A 15,560-nucleotide genomic window follows, 5' to 3' on the forward strand; every position below is an offset into this window, starting at 1 on the left:
TTTGAGCGCTTTTCACCGCTCCTGCCTCCGCTGGCCAGTACCACGACTCACTCCATTAATGATCCCCGCGTACCCAGACTAGGCTCCTACCAGACCCCTCAGCACTGGAATTATTGAAGTATTAACAGAATTAATACTGCACCTTTTCCAGTGGAGGTTGAAAGCCTGTTGGAATGTTTTCCTGAGAGAGTCAGCGAAAAATTCCTTTACTTTACACAAATCACGTCTGTGTATGCTAACACAGCACGTATGATGATGCAATTGCGTGGAATTACGCAAATGGTATCACGTTGCGCCACGTATCATGCACACAGATGTGCGGTCCAATCGCACAGCTTATAGATACTTGTTATCTATACACCCTACAATCACAGGAGTCGAATTCACAAGCTGCGCTCCACAGCCGGAGCGTAACACCAAAACCTTAAATCAATCTATCACAATCTATCACGCTCCTCTGCACGTTTTTCCTGTAAAACTACGTGCCTCAATACTAGTCAATACGCAAGGTTGCTAGTCTTCACACCGCCAAGCCTCTGCTACCTCAGCATCTCCCACGGGATCCCGGTTTCCAGGGTTCAATACATCCACACCTACTTTCAACTCACACTAATACATAATGTTTTCTGTATAGACAAATATCACTCCCTTTGATTGGTAGCTTGTCCCAGAGGTAGTACACTTTAAACAAATATTATAGTAATCTGCTTTTAAAATCGGATAGTTACTCGTTAATGTATAACTATGTCTTTAATCCCACCTTTAATTGAACTTCTATTGTGTGGTTAAAAACCTGCGCTCGCTACTTTATGCAACCTTGCGTAAGCACGCAATCATGCGCATAATCGCGCCACGTGCGCGTTCCCGTACGCTTACCTCACATACTTTTCCTACTGTACCTCGTGTACACCGTGCGTTCGCACCTAAATATTCCACACTTATCATGATCAATGTAAGCAATGCAACAAATCTGTATTTCTACTGCTCACTACACAATACATCTTTGTTCTTTACACACGCTGGAAGTCGCCCACACGGGTAATCTTCCGTTGAGTGCTGCCTAAACTTTTAGGTCGGAACTGAGAGTTGTATGTGTTCTACAATTTACCCACTTAAACAAATACACAAAATGTATAACAAATAAACGTATCCGATTCTATGCCGATCTATAATGACTATTGATTATAACTGAAATGCTATGATTCAGATTGGATAGCTATCTTGCAGAACATACGCTGATATAAATACCCATATAATAATAATAATATAATATATATATATATATACATATACATACACATTATTTACTACAATTATATGAAACCCCTCACCCCTACAGACCCTCTAATTTGCATATCAACAGATGTTCACCTGCTTGTTGTACCAAAGTGGTTGAACAGGTTCATTAACATTTCAATTGGGCAAGCAGTGGGTTAACAAATCCTGGAGAGAGAGAAAAAAAAATCTTCATCTGTATGTAATTCTTACATTAAGCCAAGTATTTATCTCACTGTTACTATCTCTAGGCCCAATTGAAACACTATTTATAATTGACTATGGTATTGGTTAGTTAAATTCATTGGTAGCTTTTAAATGGTGATGAATTTGTACATATATATTGTTTATTTGTGACAAAGGAAACAGATTGTTTAACAGACTGAAAGTCAGCTGTTAGCTAGGTGGATAGACTGACTTTACCTAAAACGGCCACTGCCCCTCCCCCTTTTCCAAGCCATGTGCATGAACAAAATGGTGGTCACACCATGCGGCCAGAATACAAACACTAGCTCTTTTGTCACAAATAAATCACAAATTATACAAGCACCGGAAGTATGTTACTTCAGGCCTGTGTTAGCAGTATGCGAATAGGCCTCAGCAGGCTAACACAGCTATATCATACCTATGCACCAACTTTTAAATGCTCTTTAAATTTACTTAACAGATAAAAAATCCAATCTGAATCAAACACAATATGACTTATTTGAACTTTGTTCAGCAACAATAAAAATACGCTGTAGCAGTTAAAATATTGTGCGTTTATTGTCACACTTACACAACAAAGAAATATATTAATAACAAACGGCATGCAGTTCAGCAGCATCTAGATGCGTCCATCTTTAGCTGGTAGAACACAGCAGCGTCTGTACAGCACATCTTTAAGTACATGATATCACGGACGCAGCCCCCAACTAAGAAGGTCAGATTATTTCTAATAAATATTTAAAATGCCAGCGTTAATATATGCTGCGGACGCAAGGCGCATCTTATTACCATATGATAAAAGTGCTCTGTACATCGCAAACACTACATCCCTTAAGAGAAAACAAGTACTCGCACACATTGTAGATTGATGTCCAACGCTCAGAGATGTATATCTTTGATATTAAAAGGGTATGCATAAATATATCACATGCACAGTATATATATGGTTACAGTGTTACAATTACACAAGAAGCAGATAGTTACAAAAGAATCCATTACAGCCAGCATACTTCACCCTGTCCCTCAATGTAAAGTCCGCTCCATCTTTGAATCTGCCCCAACAGCAACAAAAACAAACAGCAAACAGAACTATTTGGGTGAGTGGAAAAAAACTATATACTGTGTATTGGGGGAAGTACATGTCTGGGACTGAGTCTTCTGTTATTGGTCCAGGGGAGGGAAATCTCTCATTCATGATGTGTTATTGGTCAGTTCATATGCAAGCAACGTCCAGCCTTGAAGATGACATCATAGGGATTAGCCATGCTGTCTTCCAGGAAGTTCTTTGTTACTTTAGAATTGTGGCTTCATATTCCTACATTTAATCATAACTAATTGTTGCAATGTGCTACAATCTAACCACAGCTATCAAACCAACACACTCATTCCCCTGATCATTTTGACACCAAACATGACATGTGTATCTTGTTCTGTTCCAATTATACATATATATCTGATGTTATAACTCTCCTATATAAATACATTTGTTAGGCGCCGCGGTCCGAGATCTCGTTGCGGCCCGGCGCCTAGCAACTAGGGACGCTGTGCGGGTTGAGCCGCCGGGTCCCTAGCAACGCTGGGACGCCGTGCGCGCTGAGCCGCCGGGTCCCTAGCAACGCTGGGACGCCGTGCGTGCTGAGCCGCCGGGTCCCTAGCAACGCTAGGACGCCGGGCGTGCTCAGCCACCAGGACCCTAGCAACGGGGACGCCACGGGCGGACCGCGTTCCCCGTTGCAGGGTCAATCAAGTAATTAAACACACTGGTCTTCTGGTCGTGCAGCAAGGCAGCTGCACTACATTTATGTTAATCGGCCTCTGAACCCTGATTGGAGGATGCAGTGCTTAAAGCCTTCTCAGTGCTTCACACAGACGCCGGTTATAGCTTCCTGCATGCTGCTTTGGTTTGCTGAACGTCTGTTCCAGTTCTGCTGTGTCCGGTCATTCCTGTCCTCAGAGTTCCTGAATCTTGGAGTTGTCATCTCATCCCAAGGAGCCTTCCGGTCCTCAATTACCCGCAACAGTCGCTAGAGGATCTCAAGTGGTTTTCGTGAGTGGCGGCTCTGCCGCGTGCTGCAGCCTAGGTCGCTTCATCTCGTATTCTGTTTTGGAGCATTTGCGGAGGTTTCCGCTCCCACAGTCCTCTCCGGAACTCGGCGGTGCCGAGTAGGAGAGTGGACAAGTGGGTATTTTGGTTGTCCTTTTCCCTGGCGGTTTTTCCGCACATACTTTAGTTTAAAGTTAGTGTATAGCCCCTGGCTTTGTTGTTTAGTTAGAGGGCCCCTTGTTATCACTCTGTCTCGGATTTCTCTTTGTCTCCCATTAAGACCTGAGGGGGCATCGGAGTTGGGCAGACGTAATCCGCCCTTCAAACGCGGCTGCCATGGGCTCAAGCAACCATAGTCTCGCAAGAGATTTCTGACAACACGGGCGAGACAACGGAGATAGGGCGCCAGGGGCTATTCCCGTTCCCACTCCCATTTCCCAGCATTACGTTCCAGTACTCGGGTCCTTGCTATAAGATCTCCCCAGACCGGAGTATTGGAATCATAACATTATAACCGACCCCACCAAAACTTAAAATTAAAGGGGGTTTAATTTTTTCTCATTCTGTTTTTGTGAGAGTTTATCGGCCTCATGAATCCGACAGGTTTAGGACCAAATCCCGGTCAGCTTTTAGTCAACCAGATTCAGAAACTTACTCAGATGGTCCAGGATCTTTCTCTTCGGGTGAGATCGCAGGAAGATCTTTTGCGAGCCTCCCCGAGGGTTGTTCCTGAACCAAAGATGCATTTACCCGACAGTTTTTCCGGTGACAGAAAATATTTTTTTAATTTTAAAGAAGCTTGTAAGCTATATTTTCGTTTAAGACCTACATCCTCTGGTACTGAATCTCAGCGGGTTGGGATTATTATTTCATTACTTCAGGGGGATCCTCAGACCTGGGCGTTTGGTTTAAAAGCTGAGGATCCTGCGTTGTTATCTGTAGATGCCTTTTTTAAGTCATTAGGGCTCTTATATGATGACCCTGATAGAGAGGCGTCAGCTGAGAGTCATCTGCCCGCTCTCAAACAAGGTAGAAATCCAGCGGAAGTTTATTGTACCGAGTTTCGCCGTTGGTCGAACGACTGTGGCTGGAATGACCCGGCCCTGCGCAGTCAGTTTCGCATCGGTTTATCTGAATTTATTAAAGACAGTCTCCTCCAGTACCCCACTCCTGAGACTCTCGATAAACTTATGGAGCTTGCTATAAAGATTGATCGTCGTCTCCGAGAGCGGAGAGCTGAAAGAGGAACAACTGTAAGGCCTAGTCCTTGTGTTTATACCTTCCCAGAGGACGTTGAGGAGCCCATGCAGATGGGTCTCTCGCGGCTGTCTCCTGAGGAAAGAACCAGAAGACAAAATTCCGGTCTTTGTCTGTACTGTGGTGGTAAGGGACACTTTGCTCGTAACTGCCCGAACAAGTTGGGAAACGCTCTGACCAGGTGAATTGTGAGGGGGTTCACTTAGGTCTGCAGCTTATCTCCTCAAACAATTCTCTATTAGTCCCTGTTAAGGTTTCCTTTGGCAGCCTCAGTTCATTAGTGTCTGCCTTTGTCGATAGTGGAGCTGCAGGAAACTTTATGGACTTAACTTGGGCTAAGGCCTTAGGCATTCCACATTTACCGTTAGATAGATGTATCACCATGCACGGCTTAGATGGGGGTCCGCTTTCCAATGGGGTAATTACTCACTCTACACCTCCAGTAGTACTTACAGTAGGAGCCTTACATTCTGAAGATATTGAGTTCTACCTTACACATTGCCCGGCAGTTCCTGTAGTTTTGGGTCACCCTTGGCTTGCCTTTCATAATCCCACCATTGATTGGCGGTCCGGGGAGATTTCCCAATGGGGTTCTTTTTGTGCTAAAGAATGTATTTCTTATCCAGTCAGGGTTGCAGCAGTTGTCCCAGAGCTCATTCCTGCCTGTGGAATACCAGGATTTTGCCGATGTGTTCTCTAAAGGCAATGCGGACATTCTGCCTCCCCATCGGTCCTATGATTGTACAATTGAACTAGTTCCAGGTGCCACTTTGCCTAAGGGGAGATTATATGCCTTGTCCGGTCCAGAAACCACGGCCATGAATAATTATATTCAGGAAAGCCTAAAGAAGGGATTTATTAGACCATCAAAATCTCCCTTGAGTGCTGGTTTTTTCTTTGTGGAGAAAAAAGATGGTTCGCTTAGACCATGCATTGATTTTAGGACTCTGAATAATATCTCTGTTAAAAACACCTATCCTTTGCCGTTAATTTCTGTGTTTTTTGATCAGTTACGTTCCGCCGTGATTTTCTCTAAAATTGACCTTAGGGGAGCTTACAACCTCATCCGAATTAAATCTGGGGATGAGTGGAAGACGGCTTTCAGCACTCAGTCGGGTCACTATGAATACCTGGTGATGCCGTTCGGCCTGTCAAATGCTCCGGCGGTTTTTCAAGACCTCATTAACGATGTCCTCCGTGACTTCCTAGGGAAATTCGTGGTCGTTTATTTAGACGACATCTTGATTTATTCTGAGTCGATGGAACAACATGTAACCCAGGAGCGTCTGGTTCTTCAAAAGTTACGTGAGAATCATTTATATGCCAAGCTGGAGAAGTGTGATTTTCATATCACAGAGGTATCTTTTTTAGGGTACATAATTTCTCCCCAGGGGTTTTCCATGGAACCGAAGAAGCTCCAGGCCATCCTTAATTGGGCGCAACCCACTAATTTAAAAGCAATTCAGCGCTTTTTAGGGTTTGCGAATTATTATAGGCGGTTCATTCATTCTTTTTCTGACCTGGTCGCTCCCATAGTAGCTCTGACTAAAAAAGGAGCGGATCCCTGCAATTGGTCGCATGAAGCTGAGTTGTCCTTCCGGGCCTTGAAACAAGCCTTTGTCTCGGCTCCTGTCCTCAGACATCCTAATCCGGAACTGCCCTTTATTGTGGAAGTTGATGCCTCAGAGGTTGGAGTGGGGGCTATCCTTTCTCAGGAAGATCCGGAGTCTCTGGAGTTACATCCTTGTGCCTTCATGTCCAGGAAATTCTCCTCCGCTGAATCCAACTATGACGTTGGTAATCGGGAGTTACTGGCAGTAAAATGGGCTTTCGAGGAATGGAGGCATTGGCTGGAGGGGGCTAGACATACTATTTCGGTTTTTACTGACCATAAGAACCTGCAATATATTGAATCTGCTAAACGGCTTAATGCTCGGCAGGCACGTTGGGCATTATTTTTTACTCGTTTCAGGTTTATAATCACCTTCAGGCCTGGTTCCAAGAATACTAAAGCTGATGCCCTGTCTCGTAGCTTTAATCCGGTTCACAATAGCAATTCTGTTGTTACCCCCATAGTTCCATCTTCGGTCATCCGGGCAGGCCTCACACAGGATTTATTTACCCAGTTAAACCAGCTTCAACACCAAGCTCCTAGACTTACTCCTGCTGGTCGTCTTTATGTTCCTGAATTTTTGAGAGGCACAGTTTTAACTGAGTTTCATGACAACAAAGTCTCAGGGCATCCGGGTATCACTAAGACCTTGGAGTTAGTCTCTCGCTCAGTGTGGTGGCCTAGTCTTTCTAAAGACGTTAAGGAATTCGTCCATTCCTGTCAGGTTTGTGCACAGCATAAGGTTCCTCGTTCCTTGCCTATCGGGCAACTCATGCCTTTAACTGTTCCTCTTAGGCCATGGTCTCATATTTCCATGGATTTCGTGGTTGACCTTCCCCTTTCAGCCGGATTCCGAGTCATTTGGGTGGTAGTGGACCGTTTTAGTAAAATGGCTCATTTTATTGCTCTTCCTCGTTTGCCTTCTGCTCAAGGGTTGGCAGTTTTGTTTCCCCGCCATGTGTTTAGGCTTCATGGTTTGCCCACTGATATTGTTTCTGATCGGGGTCCACAATTCATCGCACAATTCTGGAAACGTTTTTGTGCCTCATTGAAGATGAAACTGTCTTTAACGTCTGGTTACCACCCACAATCTAACGGGCAAACCGAACGAGTCAACCAGTCATTAAAACAATATTTACGTTTGTATTCAGCCAAACTCCAGAATGATTGGTCCGAGTTTCTCCCTTTGGCTGAATTTGCTTATAATAACTCTTGTCATTCCTCCACCAAAGAGTCTCCATTCTTTTCAGTTTTTGGTTTTCACCCCAGAGCCAATTCTTTTTTCATCATTCTCCAGTCTCCTCGCTGACCTTAACCTCCCATCTCAGAGCAATTTGGAAAAAAGTGCACCTTGCTCTCAGAAAGGCGGCCTTTCGAGAAAAGACATTTTCCGATAGGCTCCGACGTCCTTGCACTTTTAAGGTGGGAGATAAGGTGTGGTTGTCAACTCGCAACATCAAGCTTCGACAATCCTCGGCTAGACTGGGACCCAAATTTATTGGACCATTTCTTATCATTAAGAAGGTCAACCCAGTTGCCTTTCGGCTACGTTTACCAAGATCTCTCAGAATTGGAAATACTTTTCACTGTTCCCTGTTGAAACAATATGTTTCTTCCAGTAGATTTCCTCGGAGCACCTCTCAGGGTAGATCTCCAGTGGATGTGCAGGGACAACAGGAGTTCTTGGTAGAGAAGATTCTTGATTCTAAAATGTCCCGGGGTCGGCTTTATTTTTTGGTTCACTGGAAAGGCTATGGTCCGGAGGAAAGGTCTTGGGTCCTGGATAAGGATCTTCATGCCCCTAAACTCAAGAAATCATTTTTTCGGGAATTTCCTCAGAAACCTGGCTTTAGGGGTTCTTTGACCCCTCCTCAAGGGGGGGTACTGTTAGGCGCCGCGGTCCGAGATCTCGTTGCGGCCCGGCGCCTAGCAACTAGGGACGCCGAGCGGGCTGAGCCGCCGGGTCCCTAGCAACGCTGGGACGCCGTGCGCGCTGAGACGCCGGGTCCCTAGCAACGCTGGGACGCCGTGCGCGCTGAGCCGCCGGGTCCCTAGCAACGCTAGGACACCGGGCGCGCTCAACCGCCAGGACCCTAGCAACGGGGACGCCATGGGCGGACCGCGTTCCCCATTGCAGGGTAAATCAAGTAATTAAACACACTGGTCTTCTGGTCGTGCAGCAAGGCAGCTGCACGACATTTATGTTAATCGGCCTCTGAACCCTGATTGGAGGATGCAGTGCTTAAAGCCTTCTCAGTGCTTCACACAGACGCCGGTTATAGCTTCCTGCATGCTACTTTGGTTTGCTGAACGTCTGTTCCAGTTCTGCTGTGTCCGGTCATTCCTGTTCTCAGAGTTCCTGAATCTTGGAGTTGTCATCTCATCCCAAGGAGCCTTCCGGTCCTCAATTACCCGCAACAGTCGCTAGAGGATCTCAAGTGGTATTCGTGAGTGGCGGCTCTGCCGCGTGCTGCGGCCTAGGTCGCTTCATCTCGTATTCTGTTTTGGAGCATTTGCGGAGGTTTCCGCTCCCACAGTCCTCTCCGGAACTCGGCGGTGCCGAGTAGGAGAGTGGACAAGTGGGTATTTTGGTTGTCCTTTTCCCTGGCGGTTTTTCCGCACATACTTTAGTTTAAAGTTAGTGTATAGCCCCTGGCTTTGTTGTTTAGTTAGAGGGCCCCTTGTTATCACCCTGTCTCGGATTTCTCTTTGTCTCCCATTAAGACCTGAGGGGCATCGGAGTTGGGCAGACGTAATCCGCCCTTCAAACGCGGCTGCCATGGGCTCAAGCAACCATAGTCTCGCAAGAGATTTCTGACAACACGGGCGAGACAACGGAGATAGGGCGCCAGGGGCTATTCCCGTTCCCACTCCCATTTCCCAGCATTACGTTCCAGTACTCGGGTCCTTGCTATAAGATCTCCCCAGACCGGAGTATTGGAATCATAACAACATTATAATGGCTGGTGCTTGACATGTTTAATTTATGTGTTGTATAAAATATGTGTTGAATATATCTTTGTGGCTTGTCTGTGTGAATGCGTATGCTACCATATATCGCTGTGCACGCTGCGTGTATGCGCACGCACAGCAACTCATCTGTTCGGAGTTTGTATTGGGTGTGTATGTAATATTTTTGACTTCGATAATCCTTTCATATTTTCATTGGATATATTTGCCTTAACAAGTATGATAATTGCTTTTTTGTACCCCCCATTTGAAGTGTGATCCAAAAATACCAGCTAGGTCTTACTGACCGGAATTGAAAACTATATGAGATATTGGACACTTTCTCTGTTGCTTAATTATCCCAGGATTGGGAAAAGAACATATATGTACATATATATATATATATATATATATATATATATATATAAAAAAGCAAATATAAAACCATAGCACTCGTCACCCCAGAAGCGGGGTGCAGTGTCTGTACTCACCACTCATAGGGTGCATGTAGCCCATGGCCACCTACTTAAATATATACAAACAGAAAGTTCAGCACTCACCATAGCAAGCTCACTTATCCTCACAACATCAATAAATAAATGATGGGGGTTTAGTTAGTGAATTGGCCAATGCACGGAAGCCTGCAAACCGCTCGCCAAGGAAACCCACCTTCTTGCAGATTCTACACTATCACAGAGTCTTAAAAATTAAAACCTGGCAACTGTATCACACTTAATATAACTGCAAATATGCCCACTAGGTTTAATGTGTACCTGCCACATATCTTATGGCTTTTAAAGGTACACTAGTCACCTGACAGTGGTTGATAAATTACTAAGGAGCAGCTGACACAGGTTTAGAACAATTGAGTTTACATAGGGGTGCATGAAAAAGCTTGTGGCCACAGTTAATAGGAGTTAACCAAAGATTAACCTTGCAATATACAAAGAAATAACAGCACTCGCCACCCCAGAAGCGGAGTGCAATGTCTGCACTCACCACTCATAGGGTGGGGTGCATGTAGCCCATGGCCACCTACTTAAATATATACAAACAGAAAATTCAGCACTCACCATAGCAAGCTCACTTATCCTCAGAACTGTATATATATATATATATATATATATATATATATAGGAATAAAGCATAATGGAAAAGGCGCTCATAGTGCAGACTGTTTATTTAATTTAAAAACAGTAACAGGTCCACGGATAATAAGTATAGGACTCGTACCATATAGCACATGCTGTGGGCTGGTTACCACACGGTTCAAAGATTCCACTGGCACAAACTGCGTACCCGCTGGCCGCTGCCCGGGACCACACACCGTGCCGCCGGCTATGGTGTAGCCGTGACTCGTCGGGAAACCTCTCTGGATCACACAGTGGGAGCAGCTGCACAGGTGGACACAGCGCATCAGACAGGCCATGCCCCAATGCGTTTCGTATCACACTTCGTCAGGAGGCAGGCCTGTCTGATGCTGAGCTCATGTTTTATGTCCCTGGGCTGTGTGTGCGCATCAGCCCACACTGCTCAATTAGTGGCAAGCACAGCTGAGCACTATTATGGCTCCAGGTAAAAATGTTTAAGACATGCCAATAAAGCACTTTTTTATTAAAAAAAACGTAGCAATAGGACATTTTTAACACTTTTTAGCCTAATAGCAGCAACTTTTAACTGAAAACCCATACATGGATCACAAACAGTACATAGCAAATACTAGTAAACATTTCATAACATATACACAAAACACATGACATACAATGCAATATAAAGTATATCTATTAAAAGATTTTTACTTATAGGAGGGAGATCACAGTAGTTAGATTCAGAGAGTGCACACAGAGAGAAGGTACCAGAAGGTACTTCAAGACACTAACTTGTACGCAACTAGCAGGAGAACTTTCTCTTTAGCATTTCTCTCAGTTAATCACAGCTAGATCCCTTGTTACATGTTGCTTAAAGGTGAAAAAGAGGCAAGCGAGCTTCCAAGAAGGGAAGCAAAGCTGAGGAACCTAGACTAAAGGAAACTGATAGGGGTATTTTCAACATATCTAAGATACATCTGAGCCCCATTGAGGAAAAAGTATTGAAGAAGGGGTTGTCTTATGCACCCACGTGTGCTTTAAATAAAGTAAACACCTATATTGATCTCAATCTCTATGTTAGGAACTTAACATTAAAAAGGCATTTTCTCAGAAAAAGTGATGCCCCAATAAGGAACTGGGATTCCAATAGTGAGAAAATGGGTCTAAACTTAAAATCAACCTTCTACCCTCTAGAATCAAAAGGCCCATATGTTGAGATGTTTAGTCAAATGATGAAAAACGATATTGAGAAACTTGATATATCAGTGAAGAATAACTAAAAGTGGGGCAATCTAACAAGAGCAGAACGAGGGGCACTGAAAAAATTATCTGAAAATTCTGAAGTTGTGATTAAGAATGCTGACAAGGTGGGTGGGATAGTTCTTATGGATAGGGAATACTATGTGGAGGAGGCATATAGATTACTGGGGAACACTAATTCATATGTAAAATTAAAAGAAGATCCCACCAAGAATTTCTTGCAAGAGCTAGAGATCATCCTAAAAGATGGTCTTTCTTCTAAATCTATTTCATTAAATGAATACAACTATCTCAATAGGCATCCTCGCATTGCTACATTTTATCATATCCCAAAAATCCATAAGAGTCTGTCTCACCCCCCTGAAAGACCCATTATTAGTGGGATTGTGTCCCTGACCTCGAGAATATCTGAATATGTTGATAGCTATATACAGAAGTATGTCCCCCTTCTTGAGTCATATATTCAAGAATCCACATATGTGTTACAACTGATAAATGATCTTAAGTGGCAAGAAACATTTAAATGGTGTTCTGTGGATGTGCAGGCCCTGTACACCTCCATTCCTCACGACAAAGGTGTACATGCAGTTGAGAACAAACTAAGGCAAGATCGGGAAATCAATGATGTGAAGCTTGAATTTATTTCTAAATGTTTATATTTTGTACTTGGATATAATTATTTCACATTTCAAGATGACTGGTATAAATAAATCTGTGGCTCAGCAATGGGCAGTATTTGTGCTCCAAGCCTAGCTAAAATATATATGGCTGAATGGGAACAGGAAATAATCCAGGGGAGGCTTAAGGAAAATATCATCATGTACAAAAGGTACAAAGATGATGTACTAATAGTCTGGAAGGGCACTGAGCCAGAGTGGAATGATTTTTTAAAAGAGATTAATATCAATTCATACAATGTAAAATTTACGGGTACTTTTAGTAGAAACCGTCTTGAGTTTCTTGACCTGGTATTATCAACAGAAAATTTTCAAAGCTCTGGGGTTATTGAAACCTCCACACATTTCAATAGATATACTTTATATTGCATTGTATGTCATGTGTTTTGTGTATATGTTATGAAATGTTTACTAGTATTTGCTATGTACTGTTTGTGATCCATGTATGGGTTTTCAAGTTAAAAGTTGCTGCTATTAAGCTAAAAAGTGTTAAAAATGTCCTATTGCTACGTTTAAAAAAAAAAGTGCTTTATTGGCATGTCTTAAACATTTTTAACTGGAGCCATAATAGTGCTCAGCTGTGCTTGCCACTAATTGAGCAGTGTGGGCTGATGCGCACACACAGCCCAGGGACATAAAACATGAGCTCAGTGTCAGACAGGCCAGCCTCCTTACGAAGTGTGATACGAAACGCGTTGGTGCGTGGCCTGTCTGACATGCTGCGTCCACCTGTGCAGCTGCACCCACTGTCTGATCCAGAGAGGTTTCCCGACGAGTCACGGCTACACCATAGCCGGCGGCGCGGTGTGTGGTCCCGGGCGGCGGCCAGCGGGTATGCAGTTCGTGCCAGTGAAATCTTTTTGAACCATGTGGTAACCAGCCCACAGCGTGTGCTATATGGTACGAGTCCTATAAAATTTGTCCGTAGACCTGTTACTGTTTTTAAATTGAATAAACAGTCTGCACTATGAGCGCCTTTTCCATTATGCTTTATGCTTTCCCGGTAATGGCTCCGGACTCCTGGAGCAGGATTGATTTCTAGGAATAAATCAATCCTGCTCCAGGAGTCCGGAGCCATTACCGGGAAAGTGCTGCGATATTAATTCTATACCTGTGCTACTGTACAACTCAGAGGTTTCTGGTGTTTGGAATTTTCTCTACTGTTGAGAGAAAAAGAACTGCCAGCACACCTGCACACCTTCTAATCAAACTGATATATATATATATATATATATATATATATATATATATAAATTATGGTGTGATTACTGTGGTTTTACGGTCGGCCGACATGTTTACAATAATGTATTGATTGAGATATTGTGCTTTTTTTATTATTATAATTTTTTATTAAAAAATAAACGCTGATATTATTAGCCTTATACCAGCGCTTTTTCACTTCTTTCTCTAAACATTTTCAAATAAAACACAGATTTCTAATCTCATATATTAAAGTATTCTCAGGGGCATCGCATACTGTCATGGTGTCTATGGATGAGGACAATATCACTAGGGGATATAGGAATACAAGGGATCGAAACATAAGGATAAGAGCAACATGTTCACCTGCACAACACAATACAATTCCAACATGATTGTGATTTTAGAGAGAAAAAAATAGGTTTGGGGATTCCGCACAGGACCGTGGGTCAATTTAGGAGTAGATGATATTGTGAGTCTCTGAAAAAAACTGACTGTATAGACGACAGTCTAATATCTATCACCACCCGCCTACTATACAATATTGAGGTGGCACCAAGTTTGATTGTCAGTGGTGCTCCCAAAGGTTATTAAACATAGTCAAGTATGCAAATAGAAGAAGAAAAAGAAGTAACCTTGGTTGGGAGCACTCGATTTCAGAGACTACGTCCGTCCCGGCCCGCCTCCTGGCTATTAGGGGGAGTGCTGTAGGCGGTCCTATGCTAAATTGATCTGTGTGCGCTGTGCAGACATCAGACGCCGGCTCCGCACAGCACGCACTGAGTAGTTCAGCACAGTCCGCCCACAGCAGCACTCCCCCTCCCTCGTCGCCGGCACAGCAGGTACTGTGGGGGCATATCTGGCACTGTGGGAACATTTATGTATCTGGCACTGTGGGGGCATTTATGTATCTGGCACTGTGGGGGCATTTATGTATCTGCCACTGTGGGGACATTTATGTATCTGCCACTGTGGGGTCATATATGTATCTGGCACTGTGGGGGCATATATGTATCTGGCACTGTGGGGGCATATATGTACCTGGCACTGTGGGGGCATATATGTACCTGGCACTGTGGGGGCATTTATGTATCTGGCACTGTGGTGGCATTTATGTATCTGGCACTGTGGGTACATGTGTATCTGACACTGCTAGGAGACATCATGTGTAGCTGGCACTGCTGGGGAGCATATCATGTGTAGCTGGCACTGCTGGGGGGCATATCATGTGTAGCTGGCACGGCTGAGGGGCATATCATGTAGTGTTCCCGCTAGGCGTCTTTCACAGGGCGCTGCACCCTACCCCTTTTTACACTGCTGAATTACGCCCTGCCCATTTGTGTGTGCCCTGCCGTTTACTACTGACCGCTGGACCCAGCCGTGCGCCACCAGACCCAGCCGTGCGCCGCCAGACCCAGCGGTGCTGACACAGCACGCTGTCTCCCTGCATTAAAGTCCGCACCGCCCGTTGCTGTCAGCCGCAGCTGTCTCAGCCTTGCTGTGCTGACACGGTAAGTGACAGCAGCTCCCCCTCATCTGAGTGCATACTATAGGTCTGCTGATGATCTGAAGAGACAGGAGGGCTGGGTTTGCCTCTCCCGCCGAGGCAAACCCAGCCCTCCTGTGTGTATGAATCTTTAAAAGGTGACCCAGGGAGGATCAATCAACAGGTGGCCATCTTTACAGCAGCTCCGCAAATGTGCGTTGATCAGTGCTCCCCATATTTAAAGTGCGTCACTCCCTCATGTGTGTCCTGGGCTAAAGCATTTTACCTTGTAAGTAGCTGTAACCTTTGCAGAGTCAGCTGCTAGCAGTTAAGTTTAGTGCTGTCAGAATAAGTTATATATAACGCCTGGTGCTATGTGTCTCAGTGCAATACCTGGCGCAATGTGTCTCAGTGCTCTACCTGGCGCAATGTGTCTCAGTGCTCTACCTGGTGCAATGTGTCTCAGTGCTCTATGTGGTGCAATGTGTCTCAGTGCAATACCTGG

The sequence above is a fragment of the Pseudophryne corroboree genome, chromosome 7, assembly GCF_028390025.1.
Source record: "Pseudophryne corroboree isolate aPseCor3 chromosome 7, aPseCor3.hap2, whole genome shotgun sequence".
Lineage (NCBI taxonomy): Eukaryota > Metazoa > Chordata > Amphibia > Anura > Myobatrachidae > Pseudophryne > Pseudophryne corroboree.